The sequence below is a fragment of the Bos mutus genome, chromosome 6 (genome assembly GCF_027580195.1).
Source record: "Bos mutus isolate GX-2022 chromosome 6, NWIPB_WYAK_1.1, whole genome shotgun sequence".
NCBI lineage: Eukaryota > Metazoa > Chordata > Mammalia > Artiodactyla > Bovidae > Bos > Bos mutus.
Genome location: NC_091622.1, coordinates 65,735,525 through 65,761,710, shown reverse-complemented (window position 1 = coordinate 65,761,710; position 26,186 = coordinate 65,735,525). Strand labels below are relative to the sequence as shown.

The following is a 26,186-nucleotide window of genomic DNA, read 5'->3' as shown; positions in this document are numbered from 1 at the left end:
TGAACCATCATCTAAGCACAGTGATTACAAGGAGAGGTCAGAACTAACTTCCCAGATTTACTTTAGTGATGTATGTTTTGAAACACTCTCCCACCAGTTAGTTAGTTGATTTTGTAAAACTGAAGGTACATGCAGGAAATTTTGGTCAAAAATTCTACTGTTGGAATAGAATTTAATGATGATATTAAGAGGGTAACAGGCAGGAAAGCTAGGGATCTCCAAATGGAGGAAATAGGCTGCAAGTGTCAGACTTCTTTTTTTTTTTTTTAATCTCCCTCTTAAGCAGCAGGAAAAACAAACTACAAGTGTCAGATTTTTTTCCCTTCTCTATACAAAATTAAAAGATTTCTCTTAAAAGTCTGTGTTGCCATAAGGACATCTGGTTCCACCTGAACTTAACTTTTCTCAAACCTTGAGCTAACCAATGCATTTTTCTCATGGAAATATTTTTCTTAAGCTATGTTAATGAACTAGACTCTGTCTTCAAGTTGGTTCCACTTAAGACTCAAAACCGACTTGACCAACCAGTATGTTTCACTCATACAATTGTTCTCCTAATCTGTGTTAATGAAACCATATATTTGGTTGGAAACCTGCCTTTCTTCAAGATTCATGTCAATTATTTTATGGCCTGGAATGACTTAACTTGTGCCAATGTTATCTCAAAATGCATCTCAAAATGGAAACCTGCCTTTCTTCAAGATTCATGTCAATCATTTTATGGCCCGGAATGACTTAACTTGTGCCAATTTATGTCAAAATGCATGAGGGTGAGGGGTCTTGTGCCACTCTGAGTTTTGAGACATTTCCTTTCTCTAATTAGCAGCATGCTAGGTGGGCTGCCGTCTCTGGGGTCGCACAGAGTCGGACACGACTGAAGCGACTTAGCAGCAGTAGCAGCAGCAGTAACTATACAACATCCAGCTAAAGATTAGCAGGGGGGCACTCTTTCTGCTCCCTTTCTGATGTCTATGTCAGAAGCTTTCTGTCTTTTATACTTTAATAAAACTTTATTACACTAAAGCTCTGAGCGATCAAGCCTCATCACTGGCCCCAGGTTGAATTCCTTTCCTCCAGAGGCCAAGAATCCCAGCACCTTTCATGGCTCAGCAATAACTTTTTATTATGACATTTTGAGAGATATACTCAGCTTTGGTGCAATATTAGGGATTCATGCAGTACTTGAAAGACATTCAGTTAAATACTTTGGGGACCTTCTGTAAAAAGCTATATATAAGCCAGTCATGACCAGTTGATGCTTTCCCTTGGTTAAGTACAGCATATTCATGCATGATACTCCTTTCTGAGACATCTGAACAGAAGGACCATGTTCCAAAGAGATCAGCAAGCTGCTGCTGTCAGCTCTCAGGAATTCTGCCAGGCCATTTTAAGAGCTGGGATTTGCAGGCCAATTTTTGATCACTGTTTTCATCCCTTGACATTTTTTTAAAAGAGGGGTTGATAACTACCACTTATGGAACTCTTACTAGTTGCCAGATGTTTTACATATGATTGTTGTTGTTCTTCAGTTACTAAGTCATGTCCAACTCTCTGCAACCTCATGGACTGGAGCATGCCAGGCTTCCCTGTCATTCACCATCTCCTGAAGTTTGTTCAAACTCATGTCCATTAAATTGATGATGCCATCCAACCATCTCATGCTCTGTTGCCCCTTCTCCTGCCTTCAATCTTTCCCAGCATCAGAGTATTTTCCAATGAGCTGGCTCTTCACATCAGGTGACCAAAGTGTTGGAGCTTCACATCAGTCCTTCCAATGTATATTCAGTGTTAATTTCCTTTGGAATTGACTGGTTTTATCTCCTTGCTAGCCAAGGGACTCTCAAGAGTCTTCTCCATCACCACAGTTGGAAAGCATCAATTCTTCAGCGCTCAGCCTTCTTTATCGTCAATCTCTCACATCCATATATGACTACTAGAAAAATCACAGCTTTGACTATACAGACCTTTGTCGACAAAGTGATATCTCTGCTTTTTAGTATGCTATCTAGGTTTGTCATAGCTTTTCTTCTAAGGAACATGATACATAACATAAAATCTTGTGATCTGATGTTATTAGCATCCTCAGATGAGAAAACTGAAGTGCTGGGAGAATGAATACAGGTATTTCCCACTTTTTTAAAGTTCATTTTATGCTACTTCATTAAAGATCAACTTCTATTTTCACTAACCAAAAGAAATTTGAAGATGATTTTTGCTTTTACAAAAAAAGCAAAAAAGTAAAACAGCATTCAGCAAAGGTTTTGCAGCAGCCTATAAAGGCAGCCACATCTAAGTAGAGAGAGTGGTAACACCAAGCCCCTTCCCTGGGAACTACACTCAGCATCAGGCTGCCATCGCATTTAACTGTGTGTGTGTGAACATCTGTGCTCTATCTTGATTTATTTTGTGCATCCATTAGCAAGATGTGTCCTAAGATAATTGCTTCCTGGCTTATGAGAGATTTCATAGGAACATTTTACTTTCAGAAAGCAGGTTTCTGTGCTCAGAAGTTTCACAGGTAATAAGAATTAAAACTTAAACATAGCTTAATATGATTCTATCACAGTGCTTAGTAATACACTACACTGTCTCTTACACCAAGAAGAGTGAACAGTGGGTGATTCCATTTATATATCCATATATTATCAAAAAGTTTTAATGTTCTTCTTTAGATTTGAGACTGAAATTGAATTCATTCCTTTATATGACTGATCTCATGGAAGTCATGATCTTTTACTCGATAGTGGAATGGAGGTATAAACATTCTCCAAGAAGCAGTATTCTTACTTCCTTCTAGGACTTTACTTAGGAAGGAAAGGGGTTAAGATAAGGAAGATAACCCTTTTTATCCTGCAAGAGCTGGAGGAGCTCTACAGTGTAAATGATTTTGTGAGGAATTGTGCCCAGTGGAAAAATAGAAGGATCTTGTTAACTTTTATGTTCAAAGGACTGGTCATCATTAGAGATTCACAGAGATAAACATTAAGAAAATGAGTCCTTGGCAAAAGAAAATGAAAAGAACATTGTGAACATAAGCAGAACATGCTTTTAGACACCATGTAAATAAACCAAAAAAAAATGTGAAAATGAATTTAATGCTTAGAGGAATGAAAGCAGGTCTGTCTGTCTGCCCTGTAACTCAAGCAATGGCTCAGGAAGAAGTAAAAAGTGAAACACGTAACTACAATGCAGGAAAGTAATTATTTTGTGGTAACAGGATGGATCTTCAAGTCCTAACATGCTCTCCAACTACACTGCCTAAGAGATGTAATATTTAAATCCCTGCATGTCTGGGATTCTCTAGTCTTATGTTTTCTTCTACATCATGGACCATTGAGGCCACCAAGCTTTATATCATTGTAATGGTTAAGGGAGACACCTGGGAGCCATGGTTATACCAAGCCATATCCTTAAGGTTTGCTGATCAAGGAGCAAAACCAAGTCAAGGTAACCTCAGCTGAGTATAGCTTATCTTCTATCTGGCCCTTTGAACTGGGACTGGCTTCTGTAGTCTGATCTAGTTCACAGAAGTACAACCAAAGTTGTTAAAAGGAACCAAACTAAATCAGAGGAAGGGCTGAGTTGAGCAGGGCTTGACATGGCTTTTGTGTAGGGCTAAAAGCTGTTCTACCACTACTGTGCATGACTCACAGTGAGGTGGAAGCAAGGTGAGGTGGAACATCAAAGTTCTTATTGTTTTGGAGGAAAATCCAGTTATTCCTCTGTTCATCCAACCATTCATTCATCCATGTAACCACTCATTTATTCATTTAAAAACAATATTATATATTTTAATATACCAATTCTTAAGGAGATAGAGATGTGTATAAATAGAGTCTCTGCTCTCAGTAACCTGGATAATCTAGTTGGAAACATAACATATTATGAGATGACTAATGAGTAAAAGGATTCCTGTTTGGGTAGAGTGGGGGAGTTATAGAAAAAGTGGATGATAAATAGTGGTTTCCTCCAATGTTGGTTTGGTATCTAGGAATGGAAACAAAGGAAGTAGATTATTAGAGTAACCAAGGTTGGCCACTAGCCTTCTGGATAGGGTAGAAGGTTTAGTGGAGAATCATGGCATCCTGACTGAATAAGAGTCTGATGTGAGTAATCAGGAAGGGACCAAGAACTAGAATAACTATTAAGGCAGAACTTCCAATTGAGGACTTGTAGAAAACTGGATGAAGAGATTAAAGTAACAAGGGATGTAGATCAATTATAGACTTTCTGGTATGCTTTTGATATGAGTTGAGGTGGAGGTCAACGAACTTAGAAGTTAACTGGTCCATAGTATTATCTACTTGGATGTAGAACCCATTGGATTGAAGGTAGAATAGAATGAAACATTGTAATTGTGATTTATGTGAGTTGTGTTGGAAAGTACCCATAACTTCATGGGAATATGTCAATGCCTGTAAGGACTGAAAAAAGATGGTATAGACAGATATAGAAAGAGAGCAGCCATCCAATTATTTAGAAGCAGCATTTGGGGGAAAGGAAAATATTTACATGGCCCTCCATTTCCAAAGTTTAGGAGAATGAGGAAAGGTGGGGGTTCCATGGAAGACATGAATGGAAGAAGAATTTGCCTCTTCTCCATGCTTTTAGAGGAGAAGCACATTGTGCCTGGTCCAGAAGACAGAGGGAAATGTGGTAACTTTCTGGATATAGCCACTCCCCTCTATTAAGTCTGGGACTGAAGCTTCCACATGCCTTTCCTTCTGTGAGGTCATTCAAACCCAGGATGCTTAAAGGAGTACTCCTCCTTGGAAGATGAGCCAACACTCAAACTTAACTAAAAACACAGAGAAAACAAATACTATGCATAAATAGTATAAATAGATTACACTTGAGGAAACAGTAACCATAACCATAATAATAAACACAACTGCTGTTCTTCAGTCACTAAGTTGTGTCCACCTCTTTGCAATCCCATAATAAACACAATAGCAGCTAGTCGTGAGCACTAATTATGTACCAAGCACTGTATTGTATAGATAAATGTGTGTGTATGTGTGTGTCCTTGTCCTACCAATAATATGAGATAGATACTATTACTTCCACTCTCTTATAGATGAGGAAACTGAGGGGAAAGATTCTAAACTGTGGAACCAAGATTAGAACGCAGCATCCAAGTCTACTGTTCATATTTTTAGCCAATGTGTTCTACTACAGTCTGAAAGGCCTTCAATTTATATAATTAGTATATATATATATATATATATATATATATATATATATATTATTACTGTAAATAGGTAAAAGAGAAAAAGGATAGATGGAGTAATAAAATTGTTTAGATTATTATGGAAAAGAATCATTAGAAAAAATGGAAATTAAAAATATGTTGATTTTGAAATGAAAGTTCCAAATAATGAGCCAAAGAGCATTGAACACAACTGAGGCCTGAACTGTTGAATTAAAAAATTGAGTTGAGGAAATGTTCTAGAATTCAGAGCAAAATAGAAGCACAGAAATTATACAAATATTAACAAACATAAATAGAATAAATTCAGAGCAAAATAGAAGCACAGAAATTATACAAATATTAAGAAACATAAATAGAATAAATTCAGAAACTTCATCATAAGCCTGATAAAAGCTATAGAAGGAGAGAATGAAGAGAGTTGTGGTAAACTAATATTTTGAGATAAAATAACTGAAAACCTACTAGAATTAATAAACTATTCAACACAAAATATCTTAGAATGTGAGTGTGCTTAAAAAGAAATAAATTATCACCAAAAAACCCTAATACCAAGGCACATTATAGTCAAAGCAGTGTAGAATCAATGACAGAGAGAAAATTCTAAAGTATAATAGAAAGAATGAGGTTTTCTTTTAAAATAATTAGTAATACAATTTAAGAGACAGAGGAAAAGAACTTCCAAAGTTCCAAGTAAAATTATCTTTAAAAGTAGAATTCTATACCCAAAGGAACCAGATGAAATAAAGATATTCCCTGATGTATAAACCAGACTCTTGTTGCTTATATTCCAGTAAGAAGAAAAATAAGATGAAAAGGAAGTTGAGGATTTAAAGAAGCAAGAGTGAACACAACATAAATTAGTAATAATATAACAAATATGTGCAGTGATCTTAGGACAGTTACCATGCTAATGTCTCATTCACAGATGCTTACAAAGTGAGCAATAGAAAACTCTGTTATTTTCACAAACTTTCCTAAAATCAAAAGAGACTTGATTGTCAGAGTATTGAAGGTTTGACATACAGTGTATAAACTGCCTTTTTTGGAACATTTTACACTTAGTTTTGGATGGTTTAATTCAGGATTCTGAGCTAAAAGAATAAACTAAAGAATCAGCACTGAACAGCATTTGGAGTGATTGATCACAGACAAATTCTAGAAGCTGGCTAATGTCCTTCAATGAAATGAACTTTGATAAGATTAATAATGTGTGAGGTCTTAACAATCCCTGATGAAAATACTGCTCAATAGCTTAATAACTAAACTAGAAAGAGAGCAGATGATATCTATGATAAATTATTCATCTGTAGTCTTTCAGACGTATACTAGCTGATAGCCAGGTAATGATACTTTCACAGACAGTGGGGTAAACCTCCAATACAAGACCAGATACTATTCTGGTAAAGTTCGTGGGCTTTGTAGTAAAGTGTCCTTGAGTAAGTTATATAACTTCTTTGCACTCTAGTTTCCTCATTCATTGTAAGAGGAAGTATAATATTGCCTCCTAGAACTGGTGCAAATATTAACGAAATTATAATTGTGCTTTGAAATTAATATCACTTAATAAAAGTAGCTGTTACTATTGTAATAGTTATTACTTCCCATCCAAAACTATAGAAAATTTAATAAGATATTTAGAAAGATATCATAAAGCTCAAATGAAATCTCTGAAAGTTAAACCCATTTAAATGTAAACTTCCAAATGCTAGGTAAAAGACAGCCAAATAACTGTTTGGAGGTTTGCCTTCTCTAGAATAGAAACAGTATGAAAATAATATGAGGCAAATGGCTACTTTTTAGAGGGTAGTTGTTATTATTTTTTGTCTTGTGATGTGAATACCTTATGATATTCTTGTCATTTTTTAACATTAATATTATTTTATCAGAAGCATTTTTCTCCATTTGAACATATAACATCTTGATGTGTTGCTTCAATTTTAACATGACGCTTACTACATCCAAAAAATAATATTTCCAGCCAAGTAAGTCAATGAGAAAGCGGAGTATCCACAGTAGAAATTTACTTGGAAACAGTGTTTGCTGGAAGACATCTTTTCTACTGGGTCAGCAGCTCTGGGACCACAACGCACTTGTATAAAAGTACGTTCCCTCTATCAGGGAGTCTCTTTCTTTGCATAAAAAATTTTAAGCAGAACAAATGACTGTGACTTAACCCCTGTGCTTCTGCGCTATTGTTGTGTGTATCTGTGAAAGGAGATCCTTTTAAAACGTGTTAGCCATTCTTTGTTAGCACCTGAACTCTCAAGAAAAAAATATTATACCCTGGCCTCTACTGCATGGGTTGGAGTAGAGTGTCTGTTCAGAGCATCAGAGATGTTAATGCCAGTCTTGGCATTTGGATGCATTTTCCTTGTGGGGAAGAGATGATTTAACCAAGAGGAGCGTCTCTCCTATGCTGCTGGGTGATGGATGAAGAGGCATCCTAGAAACAATATGCCTCACTCTTTTTTTCCTCTCCTTTTTAATGATCTTGAAACTTTCTGTTATGACAGCACTTAGTACAGTGATTTCTCAACAGTATCTGGAGAGTGAAGTATTAAACAAATGCATAGGTTAACTGACTAGCTAATGGATAAGCACATCTCTTATTTCCACTGAACAATCTTAGGATGGAAATAATAAACCAGCTAATGATAATGACAATACTTATTTGTTGAATTTTTACTAACGTTCCAGGCTATATACTGTTTTACATGCATTTTCACCTTTAATTCTCTGGAAAGCCCGATTAAGTAGCTGCTATTTTCAGTTTCCACATTTCAAAGCAGAAAGCTGAGATTCATAAAGTTTGAGAATATTGCCAAAAGCTGATCACCTAGCTTGCAGCAAGGCCCAGTTAAACCTTTCTGCGTCTTCTGCTGAGGGTTTGCTTGTAATTTCTGCTGAATGCTGCCCTCCCAGTTCTTAAAAGTAGGCACATAGCAATAAGCAGGGGCATGGTCCCCCCAGAGGCCCAGATAACTTAATTAGAATTACCTTCGACTTCGTTTGCCATACCAGTTGTGGTATTCTATTGTAATTCCAGAGGGAGCCACATTCCTACCACCGGTACCTATGATTTTGTTCCTGAAGCGCTGCTAGAACAATGAGGAGCTTTAACTCCACTTCTACAACATTTCGAATAGAAAGAAAATACAGAATATACAACAGGGAGGGAACATGTTTTGCTGTGTTCCAGGTGTTCATCAGTGGCTCTGGCTTATAGAGGAGGATTGAGATCTCCTTAAATTCCAAACTTGAAATTGAATTCATGGTCTTCCCTTAGTGGATGGATCCCAAAGTCCTAGCAGATGCACCATGATTCAGAGTCTAGGCTTATTTGATCCCAGTGTCAACTTTTGATTCCCTTAATAGAGCTAGGGAAAGGGAAGACAACTAGGGAACTGAATCAGTGCACAGACTGGTGAGCATTTAGGTACCTCTTCCCAAATTTGTTCTTGCAGCTCCTAAAGGTCAGAACCATTTCAGACCCTGGGGTATTCCAGAGACGGCTCTGTTAGTACCACACCTACTTGACTGAACATTAGTTGTCCATTTTCTTTAAGGCATATCATATAGGCTAATTATTTTGCTATTGTCTCCTCCTCAGACACTGAAAACAAGTAAAACATCCATTTAAGAGAAGGCAAACGACAAGACTATGGTCTATTTTCTCACAGTCATGAAGTAGTAGTAATATTTTAAATTTCTTGCAATAAAGTTGGAGATGAAATTGAACATGAAAGTGGAGTGTGAAACAAAGCAACTCATTACACTACATTTTCTCTGTATTAAACCATAAATGCTATATACTTTCAACCGTAGTGCCTAATTTTCTTAAGCTTCTTAGCAGAAACCAAATCTTTTGGCATCTCATTTGGCATGTGTATTTCTAGATAAAAGACACAAAGGAGGCTGATCTTCAAAGATTATCTTTTTCTAAAAATGGCATCCCTCATTGCCTTTTTATATGGGGTGAACAAATGTGACTCTATATTTTCAGCACATACAGTATCCTTGGTACAGAATTATCCTGCGACACAAAAGAGGAAAGTACATAATACTGAAAATAATGAGCAATAACAGTTTCCTGCACGAAGATAATGGCTTCATTCTTCTCTGGCTCCACTAATCGAATGACTCAAAAAACTCTGAGCATAGAAAAGAATGAAATGCCTCTTCATTGTCCAGTTTGAACAAACCTAGATTCTAAAGGGCCAGGACCAGATATCACTAAAGTTAATCCAAATGATTCTATTAGAGCCATGAAAGAGTTTTCCCTTTAATCATAAAAGCAGCAGTACCTCCCGAGGAAATGGGACAAGACTTTAAACAGATAGGTTCTTAGCCCATGGAGCAGTCCCTAAGGATAGGAATGGGCTTCCCAGGTGGCGCTAGTGGTAAAGAACCTGCACAGGAATAGATACCATTTACTGAGTGCTTCAGGCTTCCCTGGTAGCTCAGCTGGTAAAGAATCCACCTGAAATGCAGAAGACCCTGGTTTGATTCCTGGGTTGGGAAGATCTCTGGAGAAGGGATAGACTACCTACTCCAGTATTCTTGGACTTCCCTGGTGGGTCAGATGCAATGCAGGAGACCTGGATTTGATCCCTGGGTTGGGAAGATGACCTGAAGAGGGGAACAGCTATCTTCTCCAGTATTTTGGCCTGGAGAATTCCATCGACAGAAGAGCCTGGCAGGTTACAGTCCATGGGTTGCAAAGAGTCAGACATGACTGAGCCACTTTCACTTTCATTGAGTGCTTACTATATGACAAGCCCTTTGTTATGCATTTTAAATGCATTTCTCATTTAATTATATCAACAATCATGCCACATTAGAAATATTATAATTCGGTTGGATAAACTGTAGCATAGACAGGTTGATTGACATGTCCAAGGTTGAATAATGAGGAGAAGTACATGATTCTATCCAAGGACTGCATGTCTCCAGCACCGATGCTTTTAATCTCTATGAATAATGTTTCCCTTAGTTCTATAACAATGTGGAGTCAAGATACACCTAGTAATCCACTTAATCAATCTCACATTCAGGGTGGAACCCCATCTGTAGTATCTTTGACATGTATTTATACTCTATTTTAGCTCTGTCTAAACATTTTTAGTAATGGAGACGCTAGCGTGAGAGAAGGGAAAGAGAAAAACAAAACAGACAGACACACACACACACACACACAAAACACTGTTTGTATCACCTTACATATTCATTCTCACAAAAATCTGAAAGATGTACCACCACAGACATTTTATAAATGAGGAAGTTGAGAGATTCAAAGAGGTTGGGTAAGTGGTCCTAAGGCATGCAATCAGTAAATGGTAAGGCTTGTTCTTCTGGTTCTAAAGCTCAAGGTCTTTTCCTTCCACTAGCCTACCTACTTCTGAAGAAATACTAGTAACATGGCATTAATTCTATTTTTGAATATATAGTGAACTTTTTCCACATAGGCTCACAAGGTAGGCAAATAGAACTGACATGTTCCTTGAAAGTTTCACGTGTTGGCCATTGATCTTCTGTTGGAAGCAATACATGGTAAATTTAAGCTTTCTTTGAAATAGCAGATTTTCAAATACTTCAGGTGTGTTATCATATTTCTTCCTTATCTAGGCTTATTTTCAGCGTGGGTGAAATGAGTTTCCTCCCTAGTACCTTCTACGTTTTTCTCCTGTTTTCTTCAAATATTATTTAAAACCGTAGTTTCTGTGTTTTTGCATTTTTAAACACAAGTGATTATATTAGCATTTCATCTATAGCTTTAAAGATAAAAAGATCTAAGAGTGATAATCTTCAAAGCATATTTAAACCTCATTATCTGCATATTGACAGAGTACCAAGGCCTTTGCCATCATATTCTGTTTCTCTGGATTGACAATGTTGTTCTCAAAATGAATTATTGAGGACTGAAAAAAATAGTCTAGATGAGACCTGACCTTGTGCTGAACCCTGTATTTCTGTTAGAATAGTTGCTATTTCTAGTAGTTATCTTATCTGATTGGATAGAAGTAAGATAGAAGTTGAATAGTTCTATCTGGTTCTGGTCATATTACATCATGTGAGCTAAAGAATGAGTATGAAAGTGAAAGTTCCTCAGTCCTGTCTGACTCTGCAACTCCATGGACTGTATAGTCCATGGAATTCTCTAGGCCAGAATACTGGAGTGGGTAGCTTTTCCCTTCTCCAGGGGATCTTCCCAACCCAGGGATGGAACCCCGGTCTCCTGCATTGCAGGCAGATTCTTTACCAGCTGAGCCACCAAGGAAGCCCAAGAATACTGGAGTGGGTAGCCAGTCCCTTCTCCAGTGGATCTTCCTGACCCAGGAATTGAACCAGGGTCTCCTGCATTGCAGGCAGATTCTTTACCACCTGAGCTACTGGGGAAGCAAAGAATGAGTATAATAAATACAGTTAAGTTTAGACTCTTAAATTGATCCTATTGAGATAGTTAGGGAGTTTGTGATTGACATGTTCACACTGCTATATTTAAAATGGATGACCAACAAGGTCCTAGTGTGTAGCACAGGGAACTCTATTCAGTGTTATCTGGCAGCCTGGATAGGAGAAGAGTTTGGGAGTGAATGACTACATGTACATATATGGCTGAGTTCCTTTGATGTCCACTTGAAATTGGCATAACATTGTTAATCAGCTATGTGTGTACACATAAGTCGCTTCAGTCATGTCCAACTCTTTGCAAACTTATTGACCATAGCCCACCAGGCTCTTCTGTCCATGGGATTCTCTAGGCAAGAATATTGGAGTGGGTTGCCATGCTATCCTCCAGAGGATCTTCCCGACCCAGGTATCAAACCCAAGTCTCCTATGTCTCCTGGACTGGCAGGTGTGTCCCTTACCACTGCAATATAAAATTAAAAGTTCAAAAAATTTGATCCCATTGATGAAATACAATATTATTTGACTTGTGTACTTCCTTAGCTAAAAACACTTTTATTTTTATTTTTATTTTTTTTATTCTTCCAATTTTATTTTATTTTTAAACTTTACATAATTGTATTAGTTTTGCCAAATATCAAAATGAATCCGCCACAGGTATACATGTGTTCCCCATCCCAACCCTCCTCCTCCTCCCTCCCCATACCATCCCTCTGGGCCGTCCCAGTGCACCAGCCCCAAGCATCCAGCATCATGCATCGAACCTGGACTGGCAACTCGTTTCCTACATGATATTTTACATGTTTCATTGCCATTCTCTCAAATCTTCCCACCCTCTCCCTCTCCCACAGAGTCCATAAGACTGTTCTATACATCAGTGTCTCTTTTGCTGTCTCGCACAATCGGGTTATTGTTACCATCTTTCTAAATTCCATATATATGCGTTAGTATACTGTATTTATGTTTTTCCTTCTGGCTTACTTCACTCTGTATAATAGGCTCCAGTTTCATCCACCTCATTAGAACTGATTCAAATGTATTCTTTTAATGGCTGAGTAATACTCCATTGTGTATATGTACCACAGCTTTCTTATCCATTCATCTGCTGATGGACATCTAGGTTGCTTCCATGTCTTGGCTATTATAAACAGTGCTGATGAACATTGGGGTACACGTGTCTCTTTCCCCTTCTGGTTTCCTCAGTATGTATGCCCAGCAGTGGGGTTGCTGGATCATAAGGCAGTTCTATTTCCAGTTTTTTAAGGAATCTCCACACTGTTCTCCATAGTGGCTGTACTAGTTTGCATTCCCACCAACAGTGTAAGAGGGTTCCCTTTTCTCCACACCCTCTCCAGCATTTATTATTTGTAGACTTTTGGATCGCAGCCATTCTGACTGGTGTGAAATGGTACCTCATAGTGGTTTTGATTTGCATTTCTCTGATAATGAGTGATGTTGAGCATCTTTTCATGTGTTTGTTAGCCATCTGTATGTCTTCTTTGGAGAAATGTCTATTTAGTTCTTTGGCCCATTTTTTGATTGGGTCGTTTATTTTTCTGGAGTTGAGCTGTAGGAGTTGCTTGTATATTTTTGAGATTAGTTGTTTGTCGGTTGCTTCATTTGCTATTATTTTCTCCCCATTCTGAAGGCTGTCTTTTCACCTTGCTAATAGTTTCCTTTGATGTGCAGAAGCTTTTAAGGTTAATTAGGTCCCATTTGTTTATTTTTGCTTTTATTTCAATATTCTGGGAGGTGGGTCATAGAGGATCCTGCTCTGATGTATGTCAGAGAGTGTTTTGCCTATGTTCTCCTCTAGGAGCTTTATACTTTCTGCTCTTACGTTTAGATCTTTAATCCATTTTGACTTTATTTTTGTGTATGGTGTTAGAAAGTGGTCCAGTTTCATTCTTTTTACAAGTGGTTGACCAGATTTCCCAGCACCACTTGTTAAAGAGATTGTCTTTAATCCATTGTATATTCTTGCCTCCTTTGTCAAGATAAGGTGTCCATATGTGTGGATTTATCTCTGGGCTTTCTATTTTATTCCATTGATCAATATTTCTGTCTTTGTGCCAGTACCATACTGTCTTGATAACTGTGGCTTTGTAGTAGAGCCTGAAGTCAGGTAGGTTGATTCCTCCAGTTCCATTCTTCTTTCTCAAGATCGCTTTGGCTATTCGAGGTTTTTTGTATTTCCATACAAATTGTGAAATTATTTGTTCTAGCTCTGTGAAGAATACTGTTGGTAGCTTGATAGGGATTGCGTTGAATCTATAAATTGCTTTGGGTAGTATACTCATTTTCACTATATTGATTCTTCCAATCCATGAACATGGTACATTTCTCCATCTATTAGTGTCCTCTTTGATTTCTTTCACCAGTGTAAAAACACTTTTAAATTCTCATTTGGAATATAGCTGCTGCTGCAAAGTCGCTTCAGCTGTGTCCAACTCTGCACGACCCCAGAGACCCCACCAGGCTCCCCCGTCCCTGGGATTCTCCAGGCAAGAACACTGGAGTGCCATTTCCTTCTCCAATGCATGAAAGTGAAAAGTGAAAGTGAAGTCATTCAATCGTGTGCGACTCTTAGCAACCCCATGGACTGCAGCCTACCAGGCTCCTCCATCCATGGGATTTTCCAGGCAAGAGTACTGAAGTGGGTTGCCATTTCCTTCTCCATGGAATATAGCTACTTATAGCTATTTAATGAAATACAACAAAAATTAGTTATGTGTGTATCACCCAGCTTTGACCAACAATATTGTTTACAAATTTATTTCCTATTCTTATTTATTTCTAATAATCACCTTCAAGGTAATGATTTGCTACTACTTTTAGCCTTTCCCTTCTCCAGGGCATCTTCCCATCCCAGGGATGGAACACAGGTTTCCCTCATTGCAGGTGGATTCTTTACCAGCTAAGCCACAAGGGGAGCCCCACTTTCACTTATTCCCACTCTTATTTATTTCTAATAATCACCTTCAAGGTCATGATTTGCTACTACTTTAAATTTAGACAAGGGTTCAAATTAAATTCCTAAAGAGAAGTTGTGAAAATACTTTGAATATTTTCTTAGAATGGACTAAACATATAGCTTTCTAAAAGAAATATTCTGGAGAGAAAACATCCATGCACATACTTATCGGTTGGCAATAAGAGAATAAATATCACCCATAATATTGTATATATTCCTCATATCTCAACATGCTTTACACTCACTCTTAGCCGGATGCCCTCTGCGCATGAGGTACAGCAGAATCTTAAGCATTAAAACTAATCTTTTTCATGTAAAGATTTCATTTTCATACTGTTTCTATTTTCATATAAGGGTAAGCTTTCTCCTTACAAGTTAGCAAACCTGACTACACAAAACCATAGTTAGGGAGATATAGCGTTAAGAGCAAGATTGAAGTTTAAAAATAAATAAGTAAAATGGTAAGTGTACCATTTGCTCTGATGTCGTTTAATTCGTGTCCAACTCTTTTGCGACCCCATGGACTGTAGCCCGCCAGGCTCTTCTGTCCATGGGATTTCCCAGGCAAGAATACTGGAGTAGATTGCCATTTCCTTCTCCAAGAAGTCTTCCTGATCCAGGGATCAAACCTGTGTCTCCTGCATTGGCAGTCAGATTCTTTACCACTGAGACACCTCAGTTCATGCTAACTGTTGTATGCACTGTGGGGAAAGAAATATAAAAAAATGGACTATTTAAAAAAAATATTGCACAGCTTGGGAGGAGATGAGATTAACACATGTGAAACAATGTGTTAATAATTGGAGAGGACATTTCATAATTGCTATATCAAAAGAGGTTCCAAGATCTGTATAACTATGGAGAAGGAGACCTATGAGGGTTAAAGTAGAGATTTTACCAAAAAAAGTGATCTCTCAATTGGGTCTTGGACTATGAGCAATATACAGTCAAAAATAAAGGGAAATACTTTTCATTGTTGAGTTAAAAAGAAGGGGAACAACTGACCAGAGGCTAGGAAATAAGAATCAGTCTAATAATTAGGGAAAGTGAAATGAAACGCATACTGTAGTGTAAAGCTTCATGCTTGGGCAAGATCTTAAATGAGGCTGTGTGGCAAGGGTAATCTAATTGTGAAGTGTCACAAATATCTGGAAAGAAGCTTTGGCGTGGTGGGTAACTGGGAGTCAATAAGTTCCTGAGCAGGAGAGAGGTGTTACACAATGGTGCTTTATTTAAAAAAAAAAATCTGCTAGTGGGCTGCAGGACAGAATTAAGAGAAGAGAATAGAAGAAGCCAGGTAGAAAATTCCAAAGTAAATGAAGCGGGATTGTTAAAGTCTAATATTCCACCATTCTTGGTGTCATTGGTAACATTGTAGCAAAGATCTAAAGTTCATGACATATTTCTAAGATATTGGGTTTTACTTGCCTTTTTTGTCTCCCTTTCCACCCTCCCACCTACCCTTCTTATTGTCTTTCCTTTCTTCCTTCTCCTTTCCTTCACTCTTTCTTTCATTTTTTCTTCTTTCCTGAGCATATACATTTAACATTATTCCACATTAATCTTGACTCAATCAAGATCAAGAATTTGAGATGTAGTTCTTTTTTAGATAATTTATGGTCACTGTTTTTACTTAATCTTTTACACCAATTTAATGATGGAGGTTTAATCATAATGGCATGTCTACAGGTCACATGACCAAAAAATAGTATCAGTAGTGTATAATTATTTAAATTGCTCATTTAGTATTTGAATCAGTCATAATACCATATTTATTAAAAAGGAGACCCTAACAAAAATCGTTAAATCATAAAATTTTTCATATATAAGTGAATAAAGAGTATTAAAAATAAAAACTTTGAGAGGCAAAAATAAGAGCCTATTCACTGGAGAACATTTTAAGTAGCTTTCTCTGTACTCCACTGATGAAATTCTAAAATATAAGTCAACCACATTGTGAGGGGAATAACAATACTGTCTTCCTCAGTGGGAATTACAGAGTCTGCAGGCATTCCTTCTAATAAAGTGAGCTACCTGTTCTTTATGCATGCCCTGCTTTTTCTCTTTTCCATTTGAAGTAACTCGTTTCTTTCTCTTAACAGAACGCATTTGTCAATATCAACCAGTCCTCCTCTGCAAACACTGCATCAGCCCACATATTCATTCCCTGGAGTCGACTCAACAATATTTTTTCCCAGCCTATCTCACAGTCAGCCCTGTATGATCTACCCAGGAGTCTAGAATGTAATCATAACTGTTTCTACACGGAAAGTCTATAAGAAAGAGATTTTTTTTTTCAGGGTGTACAATCAATATAGTAAGTTAATATGAAACATTTAGGACCCCCAAACTGCTTTAAAAATCAATAGTAGTGAATTGTTGTTTTTTAATCTATATTATCAAGATAATTGCTTCTAATTTTCACTTGGCTTTATTATGAAAAACAAGGCAGGAAGAGATGATCCCTCAAGGAATAGTTGAAAACCCTGTTTTCTTTTATATTCATTAAGCGTAGCCATTGATTTTACTCTCATGCACAGCTCATGGTCAGGGAGTGTCAAGAATATCACAAAAATCGATTCAGAGTAGAGCTAGTAAGCAAATACAGCAATGGAGTTCCCAAAATCCACATCAGGCCACAAGTTTTGGGTAAACATTTGATTCATTTCTGAAACCTGAAGCTTAAGAAGCATCTCTTTGGAGTTTGGAGTCATTGATATGTTTAAGAGAACCTGACAAAGCTGTGTACATTTCATAAAGTGCACACACTTGGCAGAACTGTTCCCATTTATGCTGTGTGCCCCTTCTAATTATTTCCATTTCTACGATGGTAAGCAACAAAAGCATCTTCTATGGACAACTGTCTTCCTAGAAATGATCTTCAGGAAAAAAATGCTAAATACAGGACAGTAACAATTGATATTTCTGTTTAAAAGCTACTATACATACTATTAGCTATTCACAGATGGTAAATAGCTATGCTATTTACCTGAGATGCAGGAGACCTGGGTTGGGAAGACCCTCTGGTGAAGGGAATGACTACCCACTCCAGTATTCTTGTCTTGAGAATTCCATGGACAGAACAGCCTGGTGGGCTACAATCTATGGGGTTGCGAAGAGTTGGACATAAGTGGACAACTTTCACTTTCATACATATATAGATATAATTACAAATAGCAGGACAAAGTAAATAATCATGTTATTATGTTAAGAATCAAGATGTTCAATGAAGAGAAAAGAAACAAAAAATAAAATCAAAGAGGCTGAATAGAAGGCCTGAAATTCTAAATTTGAATTAGAAACATCAATATGAACTCATGATGTATTTTATCCTCTTCTGGGACACAGAATTATCAATACAAGCTGATGTGACAGAAGGCAAGGAAGCTATCAATGACTATTGAGGTCATGCTGAAAGAATGCAGGTGCCAACTCAAAGCGGCTGCTGCTGGCTGAAAGTAAGACAAACAGGATCAAAAAGAACAATAGCTGCAGTGGACTGATACAGACATACTTGTTATTACCAGTGACTTCATAATGATAAACACACAAACAACAAAACGCCACACCTAGTGGTCATGTGTGGGGAGTTCTAGAGAAACAACTTGTTATGAAAACTGCTAAATAAAGGGAACCATCAAGCATTGATCTTACCTTCACTGAACCAACTTGACCTCCAGACAGTCAAACAGTTGGTGAGAGGAAGTTCTTTAGAGAATAATCTAGTTAATAAATAAGGAAAGAGTGGTAGAATATTGTCATTATGTAAGCTCTAAATAGGTTTGGGCAAAGACGATCAGTGGCTGCTAAAACTGTTACTGTTATGGGCTGCATCGTGTCCCCCTAATTTCGTATGTTGAAGCCCTAATCCCCAGTACCTCAGAATGTGACCTTATTTGGAGATAAGGTCTTTACGGAAGTAGTCAAATTAAAGTAGATCACTAGGGTAAGCCCTAATCCAATATGACTGGGGTCCTTATATGAAAAGGGACACGGTGGCACCAGAAGGAAGTGACACAGGCAGAAGTCGGTTATCTGTATGCCAAGGAGAAGGACCTGGAGTAGATCCATCTCTCACAGCCCTTGATAGGAAACAACACTTCTGACTCCAAAACTTTGAGACGACAAATTTCTAAGTCACTCATTTCGTTACAGCAGCCCTAGCAAACAAATGCTGCTATATAAAATTAAGAGAAGTTTGATAATGGGTACTTCAGGTTGTCATTGCCTAAATCAGCATATCAAAGTTCATTCACATCATAAAAACAGAGATAGGCAAGCATTTTGTGTCTTCTGATAAAAGTACATATTATGCCTGGCTTATGAAGCAGTCTCACCAAAGCACAACAAAATAATTAATCTGGATCTGATTAAGCCTCATATATGGGGCATAAAAGAACACATGTACAACAAGTGGAAACAATCACAAAAAACAGCACAGATCTTCAAGAAAAAAAACTTTCTAGGGAGAAAATAAAGGAATAGGAAACATTTAGAGCAAAAGAAAGGAGAAGGCAATGGCACCCCACTCCAGTACTCCTACTTGGAAAATCCCATGGATGGAAGAGCCTGGTAAGCTGCAGTCCATGGGATCACTGAGGGTCGGGCACGACTTGAGCGACTTCATTTTCACTTTTCACTTTCATGCATTGGAGAAGGAAATGGCAACCACTCCAGTGTTCTTGCCTGGAGAATCCCAGGGAGGGGGGAGCCTGGTGGGCTGCCATCTATGGGGTCACACAGAGTCGGACACGACTGAAGTGACTTAGCAGCAGAGCAAAAGAAAATTTAGATAAATTTACCAGCCACATGCAAGGTGTGTACATGTTTGGGCCTGCTTTTAAAAAGTTAATAACAAATTATGAGACAGGAAAAATTAGGTTCACTCTCCTACTGTTGATATCTGTAAAGTTAAAATAATAATAGTACAAAGTTCATAGTGTTATGGTAAAAATTAAATATGACAATATAGGTAGGGCACTTAGCACAGTGCTTGATGTATAGGATAACTTCAATTATTTATATACTTGGATATTCTTTGAATTCCTGACACAGTTGTTATCAGTATTAGTTAGAATGATGTGACACGCACATCCTACTCTGTATGTGCTTACGGCGGGTGCACACAAGCCCACATCCACACTCTGCAACATATGGAGTCTCAGTGTGAGCCCACATGGAGCTGGAAGACTTTAAGCTACCCCTTCCATTCCTCATTCTCATGTAGCCCTTGAAAGGTCACCTTTGATAGGAGATGCAGGAAAATAACATTGCGAAAGTCTGAAAGAAAAGCCAAGGCAAGGGTTAGGAGAGGGAGGCAAAGAGCATTTTAAGGCAGTTAAGTACACCACTAAATGTCTTCTGAGAATTAGGCTGTTCTATGCCTTCTATCTTTGAGGAAAGATAAACACAATCTTTAAGCACCCACAGGGCGAGGCCTCAGAGGCAATCTGCTTTTCAGCCAGCTGGATCATGTTTGGACAAGAGGCAGAACACATCTGGTCATTAATAGTGATAATGGCCCTTTGGTTAAAAGCCATCATTTTGACATAGGAAATGTTGCAGCTGACCACTATCGTGAGTTAAGTCACTGCATCTTACAAATTTTCATTTCAATTTTTCAAACATTTATTTGGTTTGAGAAAGAGGATACAAAGCTGAAAGAAATACAGTTTGGATTTTCAACAAATATACAATCTTGTTTGCATCACAGGAAAATAAGACACAGAAAGATAATACATCCTAAGAGAGTTATAAATCTCATGGGCCTTTAGGAGATTAAAGTGAAGTAAGGTATCAGATGAGAACAAGTTTTTGTCTGGTTGAGAATACTGTAAAAGTCCTCATGAAAAAAAATGGGGTTTGAGAGAGGCTTCTAAAGAAAGAAGAGAGATGAAGAAGTGGTGGAGTACGGGAAGCTAAATGGGAATAAAGAAGAGAGGACATTTCAGCAGGGCTGGAGGGTTGCCACATGAAATACAGGATGCCCAGTTAAATGTGAATTTCAAGTCAAGAACTAATAGTTTTAGTATAAGTATGATCTATAAAAAATTTGTGATCTACTTGAATTTGAAATGCACTAGATGTGTTTAGAGAAATAGTTGTTTTATAAAAGTTTAGGCTTCATAAAGAAAGGAAATGTTTGAAAGACATTTTGGTCATATGAAGAAGCACAGGGTCTCAGCTTCCAGACAGGAGAATGAAAACTTAATTTTATGGGGACTGCAGAGATATTTTTGGTTTGTTTTTATCTTTTTTTAAATGTGGGATTGATATGATCTGACATGCACAGTAGGAAGAATATGATGAAAATGATGAGAGCAAGTAAAATTAAAATAGGAAATTGGCCAAGGAGTAACAGAGAGTTGAGCTGTTAACTGAGGTGATGGAAGTGGTTTGGAAATGGCAATGGTCTAGATAGAGAGGAAGCATCAGATTGTATCTTGGGACAAAAGAGGTCGAGAGTCAAAGATGCCTACACGTCTGTGTCTATTGACTATGAGGCTGATACCTTTTGTTAGTAGTTGAGTAAGGAGGAAGAGCTGATTTTAGGGAAAACAGATAATGCAAAATAGGCGTCATGTCAGTAATAACTGTTAGGGCAACCCTCCACATACAGACGCCTGGCAAACAATTAAAAACATTTTTCTAATCTCAATGATTTCATAATATAGGTATTTAAGCTGTTAAATTCAACGAGTTGCTCAAAATTCAAGGAACCCATCTAATTCACAACCAGAGACAAAAAACATTGATAGAACAGCAAAAAGACACAAGAACAAGAATAATGAAAAAATTGCGCTTGGAAATTCTGAAGTCAAGGTCAATCAATTTAATACTCTTAAAATCATCCAGAGAGGTCAAGACTATAGACTGAGAACCAGCAATAGTTCTGGTAATTTTTGACAGAGCTGTTTTGGAAATGGAACACAGGTGGGAGCCATGCCTTTGGAGACTACAGAATAGATGGATGGTGAAGAAATAGAGGAAACCAAAGCTATTCGAGGAATCGTGCTTGAAGACAAAAGAAAAGTGAAGGTGCCAGCAGGGGAAGATTTAATAAAGAAGAGAGCAAAATCTGAAGAGCATCCAACAATAAGATTAAATGCGCATGTGGAGAGATAAGCCTTAGAAAGGAGAGAGAAACTTCCTCAGAGTTAAATGAAAGAAAGGGAGGACAGACAGAATTAAGGATTTGATGTGTGACATTGAGGCAGCTGATATTTTGTCTTCACTTTGAGTAAGAAAAGAAGTGACATTATATGCCTTGAGAGGAGCAGGGTGGAGAGCTCAGGGCTCATGGACAAATCCCATTGCCTGCCATATCTTACAGCACATCACAGACTTCCATCCTTTATACGGATTCCTGGAAAAGTGGAAGAGGAAGTAATAATGATTGCAGGGTTATTTTTTGGTATGACACACGTTGTTGCAGCAAGGAAATCTGAGCTTAAGAAGCACAACAGAAAGTAGTTTTTTCTCTGTGCTGAATGCCTGTTGCACAGTAGCAGCAGACCTCTTCAGACACCACTCTCTTATTTTAGAGGTTTTACAGAACCGTGTGCCATCTCTGGTGTGTAAAATATGATTTGACATAGTTCACAAAAATAGCAAACAGACTCTATTCTTGGGTCTTTACATAAACTAAGTTATAGCATCTCACATTGAATTTGAATATAACAAAATTTGGAATCCATTTAATGACACGGTCTTATGACTTTGGAATTCCTGATTAAAGGGCCTTTCAGGTACATTCAGAAAATCCCATTGACACCATAATTGCTTAAAAAAAACCCCATTGATACATGATCTCAATTCATGATGACTATAGCTGGACTTATGGATAAGGCAAGAAGTTTCAATCTCCTGATTCTTTGTCTAGAATTGGTATGGTCATAACTATGTCAATACCTATGTTATACTACAAGGATTTTCTGGTGCATGGGCTTAGGAAGTGACAATGGCAATTATTCCTGAAAAGGCAACTACAAAGAAAAAAGTGAAGATTGTCCTGTCTAAGCCTAGGAAATTTTATATCAGAGGATTGAAAATGAATAAGCCATGATATAGAATCATAGAAGCAATGAAATTGAGATTTGAGAGAAATTAGGAATGATTTTGTCCAAGCCCTGTCTCTTTAAGGCTGAGTAATCTGAAACTCATAGAGGAAATAGCTTATTGAAGGGTACGAACTAGTCGGGCCACATGTGTCTTTGACTCAAAGTCCCAGGTGCCTCCACTCTGCCACAATGACAAATTTCTACCCAGTTTCTGGATAACTAATCCCAGGGACAGAATAATAGGTATATTGTCCATACTAGGCACTCAGTGAATGCTTTCTTAATTGAACAATTGTATCTCTGTCACTGACACATGTAGAAGTTAGAGAAACACCCTTACTGTACAGCTTTTCCACTAAGGCTTATAACATAGTAAGGCTATATCAGGCACAATAACTTTAAAGAAATATAGCTTAGTATTTACATGTATTAACAACCCACTCCAGTACTCTTGCCTGGAAAATCCCACGGCGGAGGAGCCTGGTAGACTGCAGTCCACGGGGTCGCTAAGAGTCGGACACGACTGAGCGACTTCACTTTCACTTTCATGCATTGGAGAAGGAAATGGCAAACCACTCCAGTATTCTTGCCTGGAGAATCCCAGGGACAGGAAGCCTGGTGGGCAGCCATCTATGGGGTTGCACAGAGTCAGACACGACTGAAGTGACTTAACATCAGCAACATATTCATTATTTCATAAAAACTTCCCAATAATGAATCAGATGTTATTAGCCCCTTGTTGCACCTGATAAAACTAAGTAAGGCTCAGTTTATAACTTAAGGTCAAGCAGTCAGAGAATGAACCCAACTTTGATCCTCTGACTCCAGATTGCCATGCTTTCTTTGTTATACCTATGGTTTCTCCAGGACATTTATAACCTATAGGGAAAAGAAAACCTAATCTGTGAGGGAAGAGATAGAAAGACAGAGGAGGGGGAATATATTAGAACTAATGTGAGGCTTTTACGGAGAAAACTGATGCCAGAAAGAGATCAGAGATCAAATAATAGATGAAGGATTTGTGTTTTCTTTGAGAGATCTGTTGCCAGGCTCCTAGCTACAAAGTCATGGGTTGGCTCCAAAGAGGAGAAAGCAATGCTATGCAACTTGGAAGAAGGTATTGACTTTAAGTGTATCTGAAAGACAGTGGGATGAGAAAAGCACATCATTCTTATGGGAATCAAGATCTGGACTTTAATCCTAATTCTATCATTTGTTGTCCCTTAGATCAGGCCCTTTCCCCTTTTGGGCCTCAGTTTTCTTAATTTAAAATGAGGTTCAAATGTTCAACTTCATGGTTCTCAACTATTTTTCTTCTTTTGCAGCATTGCCATTGGTAGAGACTGTCAATAATTTAGAAAAAAATTTGAAATTGCCACACACATTCTTACTTGCAAAAAATTTGGTTGCTTTAAAAAAAAAAAAAAAACTTTTTATACATGGTTGAAAAATCACATACAGTGAACATACACGTTGGGGTCCATCAGCCTACTAAGTTGGGTCATGGGCTATATAATTATTCTCCCAGAAAAATTCATGAGGATAATTCATCACTTTGTATCTTAGTTATATAGAATGGAAGCTACATCAGATCAGATCAGATCAGTTGCTCAGTCGTGTCCGACTCTTTGCGACCCCATGAATCACAGCACACCAGGCCTCCCTGTTCATCACCAACTCTCGGAGTTCACTCAGACTCACGTCCATCGAGTCGGTGATGCCATCGAGCCATCTCATCCTCTGTCATCCCCTTCTCCTCCTGCCCCCAATCCCTCCCAGCATCAGAGTCTTTTCCAGTGAGTCAACTCTTCGCAAGAGGTGGCCCAAGTACTGGAGTTTCAGCTTTAGCATCATTCCTTCCAAAGAAATCCCAGGGCTGATCTCCTTCAGAATGGACTGGTTGGATCTCCTTGCAGTCCAAGGGTCTCTCAAGAGTCTTCTAAACACCACAGTTCAAAAGCATCAATTCTTCAGCGCTCAGCCTTCTTCACAGTCCAACTCTCACATCCATACATGACCAATGGAAAAACCATAGCCTTGACTAGACGAACCTTTGTTGGCAAATTAATGTCTCTGCTTTTGAATATGCTATCTAGGTTGGTCATAACTTTCCTTCCAAGGAACAAGCGTCTTTTAATTTCATGGCTGCAATAACCATCTGCAGTGATTTTGGAGCCCAGAAAAATAAAGTCTGACACTGTTTCCACTGTTTCCCCATCTATTTCCCATGAAGTGATGGGACCAGATGCCATGATCTTAATTTTCTGAATGTTGAGCTTTAAGCCAACTTTTGCATGCTCCTTTTTCATTTTCATCAAGAAGCTTTTGAGTTCCTCTTCACTTTCTGCCATAAGGGTGGTGTCATCTGCATATCTGAGGTTATTGATACCTCTCCCGGCAATCTTGATTCCAGCCTGTGCTTCTTCCAGCCCAGCGTTATGACCATCACTAATGACTACCACTGTGCTCTTGCATTAGTAGATTGTATCTGTAGTAATATCAATACACTCAAGGGACCTGTTAATTTATTTCATCATTTTTTCTGAGAGGACTTTAGGTCAGAGATTTTTAACTGGAGTTGACAGTTCCTTGAGTACTGAAAGGGTGGGAAAATTCCAAAGATCATTTTGCCAAGATCAATTGATACTATGTCACTGTGCACAGGAAGACCAAAGCTATCAACTAAATAACCAACCAGTAGGTTAAGTTCAAAAGTTTTATCACAGATGCATTCTTTTCACTTGCATATGTTTTCAGATATCAGATACACATTAATTGTAGACTTTTGGCCCTTAAGTACAGTTTTAGCTTGGCATTGATACTATATAAAAGGATTTTAGGGGGCTTATGACCACTCTAAAACAATAGGAGAAGTCCATCAGCTTCTCAAAGGGATCACAAAGGTGACAACAAAGGTTAAAGAACCACCACGCTTCATATCCTCCAATAATATGTTACAATTCAGGTATTTTCTGGTAAAACTAGAAGCTGATTTGAATTGTAGCCTAAAAGTTTTAGTAAACTTTTAATTACCTGAAGGTTAGTAATAGACCTCTATCAGTATACAAGACCTCTTTTATACTTGATTCTTAAAAAAATAAACAAACACAGTGTGATGAAAAATATTGCTGAGAAAAATAAAGATAAATAAATAAAGATATATTCATGGATTAAAAAGCTTCATAACTTTAAATTGTCAGTTGTCTCTGCACTGAGGTAGAGATTCAATACAATCTCAATTATAATTCCAACAGACTTTTTTGGGTAGAAATCGAGAAGTTGATCCTAGAAGTTATATAGTGAGATGCAAAGGTATTAGCATTTCCAAAACAATCTTAAACAGTCAGTATAAAATTGAAAGACTTATGTGACTTCATGACTTACCTTATAGATATGGTAATTAAATAGTGTGATATGGTAATTAAATAGTGTGATACTGTCTAAGGATGGACATAGAGAACAAAGGAACAGAATAGGACCTAAAAATAGACCCCACTCATCCTCAAAAGGTACCAACACAATATAATGCGAA

General features: G+C 37.8%; 1 protein-coding gene across 1 annotated transcript in view; it reads right to left on the bottom strand.

Annotated features, from left to right (window-relative positions):
• GABRB1 (gamma-aminobutyric acid type A receptor subunit beta1) overlaps positions 1–26,186 on the bottom strand; it is a 469,841-nt gene that overhangs the window by 270,995 nt on the left and 172,660 nt on the right. The window lies entirely within an intron of this gene.